This window comes from Amblyomma maculatum, chromosome 6, assembly GCF_055883805.1.
Source record: "Amblyomma maculatum isolate TAMU_Amacu chromosome 6, ASM5588380v1, whole genome shotgun sequence".
NCBI lineage: Eukaryota > Metazoa > Arthropoda > Arachnida > Ixodida > Ixodidae > Amblyomma > Amblyomma maculatum.
Window position 1 is genome coordinate 73691776 of NC_139349.1, and position 5141 is coordinate 73696916.

A 5141-nucleotide genomic window follows, 5' to 3' on the forward strand; every position below is an offset into this window, starting at 1 on the left:
CATTTTGAATGGAATAAAGCTCGCCTATACAGACTGCGCTGATTATAATAAATAAAAAGCTCACACGAACAATTACGATTAACCGTTCTGTCCGACAAGGATGTCCATTATCCCTTCTGTTTGCCTTATATCAGAGTCCCTCTGTTTAAAAGTTACTCAAAATGAAAGGATTGAAGTCTTTAGTTTGCTACACAGTGAAGCAAAACTATTCAATTACGCAGATAATATAGCCATATTCTGCCGGAACAAAGATAGTGTCAGCGAAGCCGTTCAAGTTGCGCGACTTTATTGTACGATGATAGGCAGTGCCATAAATTGGGATAAGTGTACAGGTTCTGGCACGGCATCAGGCCAGTTTGTTTTGAAAACATACAGTTGTCACTTACATCGACAAAATACTTGGGTGTTCCGATTTAGCATTAAGAGAACCCTGCCCACTACTGGAAGGAGGAGGTAGAAAGAGTGCGTGAGAATACAAAAAAAAAAAAATGGGGTGGCGAAACTTTGTACCTGTTTGCTCGTGCAACGGTTTGTAACATGTTTCTCGTGGCCAAAGTGTGGTACGTACTTCAGGCATTATTCATGGATAGAATGCACGTGCAAAAATTACACAGGGTTTTCGCTGTCTTTGTGTGGGGTCAACATGGAAGCGAACGAGCCGCACAAACTTGTTTCGGTTGCCAAAGACTGGCGGTCTCGGCCTCGTCCATTTGTTTTTGAGGCGATTGTACCGAGTTTTGTTTTTTTCTATCTGAGGGACAATAAAGATGTGCTCATGCGGGCAGTGCAACAGGCTAGTCTCCGTGAATACCTACCTGAGTTTGTTGTGTATACGCCACTAATGAAGTTTTGAAAAGAGCTAGAACGATGCCTGTTCGAGTCTCTCACAAACTATTCCTTTTTTCACTGTGCCACCCGGCAGAGTATCAAAAGAATAAAAAAAATTACAAACGTTTAACTATCCTTGAACGAAGTTTCACGAGTGCTAGCTATGAGCCACAGCCGCATTTGTTACTGCCGCTTCGATCATGGCTTGCTTCCGCGCTTGGTAAGCTTCTCGGCTACTGGCTAGCATGACTTCTCGCTGTTCTGCTGTCTAGGCAGCCTGCCTGGAATGGCTACGGCAAAGAGATGGCATATGTGTATGGCATATTTACATAGGTTAAATGAAGAGGAAGAGAGCATGAAACTTCATTAAGGCGACGATGTTCAATGAGAACTGAGAGTTTTTTTGTTGTTTTTTTGCAGTTAGAACTTGACGAAGACGACGATGTTTACAGCACAGCGCGAGGCTACTTTGTTAAAGTGACATGTCGCGTGATGGGCTGAGGTAACACAGTGCTGTCATGTTTGGACACGACGATGGAGATGATTATGTTTGCCGCGCAGCGCGAGATGAAACAACGTGCGGCACACATGTATATGCCGCAAACTGCGGAGCGCTTGAGGTTCTAGGTCTCTTTCAGCAGGAATAACGCGTCAGTATAGCTAACATTATACAAACATTAGGGAAATCTAAATGAAACTCCCGTAGTTTGAGAATAAAAGCATTCTCTATCGTAACGTGCGCTGCGCCATTCAGAAATGAAGCTTTATGATCCCGGACTCCATTTGCATGCAACAATCATGTTACTTTCAAGACCAAGGTGTGTCCACCAAATACACCAGACCGAAAACTTCAATAATATTTTATTCTGTACAACTGTTTCTATGCGCTTATAGCGTTCCATGCACTTTCGGTTATAAGCGCCGAGTGCTTTCAGGACAATCTTTTACGAGGAGTATGCAGCCCGTTTGGCGGATGAAGCTGTTTGCTGCTGATCAAACAGTTCACCATAAACTAGCTTAATTAAAAAAAATTATATTTTATAAAGAGTTCTGATAGCTATCTATGAATAACGCCGTAGCGCTGAGCTCAGAATTAATCTCAAACTCCTAGAGATTTATAATGTGTCCTGACATTGCACAGTCCACAAGCGCCTTGCGGATCACCTCCATCGGCATGTGAGATAAGTGCCATAAATTGTACTTACGTTCTCTTTTTCCAAAGCGGTGCATTCAGCTTGCGGACCTATTATATGTGGACTATCGCTTACAGGGAGAATTTCTATCGCTTACAGGGAGAATTATATTTACAATAATATCCGTTTCCGAGCATAGCACTTTCAAAAATAACGAAGCGTCTCTCACTAAACCGCAACAAAACGATTGGCACTGAAGCTTCATTCCAGCTATTTGAAACGAAAATAACTTGTCTGAACCAAAACACAATCGGGCCCGTTTATGGCGAACCTGACTTCCATGCGGCCCCCTTTGGGTTGTAACAGGTGTTCTGACATGTGGTCTTCCTATATTAAATCCAAAAATGCAAATTCCGCAATGGTGGCGTTCATTTCTTAAAAACTCGTTTATGGGCATCTTCAAAGCAGACTCTGTCAAAGTGATTTCCAAGCTTTTCAAAAAAAGACACGATATCTTCACCGAAACCCTTATTGCAAACAGTTAGTTCTTTTACGCAACATAACTAACCGCGATTGAAGAATTTGCTGGCTGTATCCGGTTGCAAGGCAGCCATCTTAAACTCCATCCTAATCAGAAACCTGCCATTATGATATAGCTCGATTTCCACTTGAAACGGGCTTCCTCACAGCACCCTCGACATCCATGCGAACGACGCTTTTCAACAAGCGCACGTGCGTCCGACCACGGAGACTTTCGACATCGCAAATGTCTTGTTCTCGCGTCCGTATATTGTTAAAGGCAATGCAGCGAACTTACTAACAGTACGTATGAGCTCCGCTCCATAGTATTGGCGTTCTTCCTACGCGTACTGTCGTCAAAAGTGCAATGAGCAGGAAACGTATACCAAGTGATGTCATGGTCAGCAATACCAAGCTTTCCTAAATGATTTCTGATAGTTAATCCGAGACGATTAGATGTAGTTTGCTGTCCGTGTTTATAGCATTACTGCTACCACATTTACAGTCGGCAGACACACACGCGCGTAATGAATAATCCTCAAACCACGGCCAGTCATTAAGCATTTTATTATGGTCGGTGGTTAACTACAATTTCTATGTCGCCTTATTGTTATCTTATTGGGCCTCAATTTTCATTCCAGGAAAGCATTGTGGCTTCGTGCTTGTTGGAATCGCGTGCCTTACGGTACGGCGCAGTTGCTTCTCGCATCCGAGAAGAACTGCAATTGTCCTAATGCAAATTTTAATTCTTGCAAGGTTCTCATTAGTGATAAGGGAGCTCTCATTTCATCCGCTGTCATTATTATAACTCGGCGTGGCTGCATTAAGTACCTTACACATCTTCGCCAAATTAGGTATTCATCCATATTATGCACGCAAATATGCGAATGTGCATAAGAAACTCGAGAGCACTTGCAGCAGCCTTGATTAACGCGACTGGTAACTCATGTTTATGCTGAGCAGGTTTTAGGACCTGCCTGCTGGCTCTGCTTTCATTATTATCTTTTCTGCGAACACGGAAAACGCGTTAGCTGTCCGCGGTACGCATTCCTGTGACGCTTTTGGCGTGTCAGCCTCGGAAAACGCTATTTCGTACTTTGTTTCGGGTGACGTTTCATGACAAGGTTGAAGCGATATTTTGAGTTTGAGAGTATTTTTTTTTTCTGGTGCAGCATCATTTTAGTAGTCTATTAACCCTCTAGAGACTATGGCGGGATGCAAGGAAACGCACGCGAGAGCATTCACTATCCGTGTAAAGATTCATGCATTCATCTAGTTGTTTACTGAGAATGTCGTTCCTCTGATGAGCCGAATATCGCGGTATCGCATTCTTTCTTCGGTGGTATCATTTCATTTTCACTGAAATCGTTTCCGCGTGAGGTATAGCCTTGTCATGCTGGTGTAGATTCATTTATGTGCCCAGAACATGGCTAGAGACAGACGATAATGTCTCGAGTATTCAGAGTCCGCCTTTCATCACTCTCAACGAGAAGTGACTGTGTGGAAAGAGTAGTGCCGAAGGAGCATCTGTGTGCTGACGTTGAAGCCACATAATGCGTTCAAAAACACCTACACATTGAACTATAGGTACAGAACTGCAGTATCTCTGTGTAACATAGAAGGCCCCATTCCCGAACTCACGCATGGTGGGGAAGGCCTGGTATGTCGCGCATGCAACGTGTTCCTTCGTTTCTCATTTTTACGCAGGTAATGAGGTGATAACTGACTATATATGTGGTAAGAACGATTATTAAGCTCAGTTGTGATTCTATCCACTTTACGCGTCACCCGGCCGCATTTTAGTGTTCTATTCCGCGTCTAGTACATGGTGTCGTTAACCTTTCGCGTTGTGTCATTTTACATATCTTTGTTTTTCACTTACTTCAGAGCTCACTACATTTTTCTCGTGCATTAATTTCGTATAAAGCCATTATGAATAATGCAATATCTCGAAGTATGAACGCGTTTCTTTTTAGGCAGTCAGTTCTTCAATAAGCACTGTTGTGTTTCTGGAAACTTCACCATATATAATGATTAAACGGCATACAACACTGATGCGCAATTGCGTATCTAGTTCTCTGCCAATTTATTTTGTGTCAGAGCGTTCAAACCTGTCAAAATCTGCCAAACTGCATGACACTGCTAATATGCAACTAACCACTTTGAAAACGGCATTCTTGTACACTTCTTGCAAGCGCCTCCTAGCAAAGTTGCGCGAGCCAGACATGCAACAAGCTCACTGTCGTTACCGGCCACTGACGACGAGCACCTAACGACGGGCGTTTTATGGTGTTCTATTGCCTGTTTGCAGCGGGTAGGGCTCGCTGAACGCAACTAGCTGTACAGCTAATAGATAGCTGTATGGCTAATAAATTATCATTTTGGTTCCAAGTTTAGAAAGAAATATCTCTTAGAGGTTAAAGTGCTCTCCCAAATCACGCATCAGCGTTTTGTGCTGCGTTACCGTTATAGCGTTCAAGCTTCGAAACGCGCAATAAACATGATAATTAAAATCCAAGTGCGCTTGAAATGACGTTATGCATTTTTCTTGCATGAATCTGTAATTCCAATGTGGCATTTTATTTGGTAATTTATAAAATGTCTTTATTCTGACTATTTATTCAAATTATGACCTCGGGCCCTGTGCGGCGCCACTCCTGC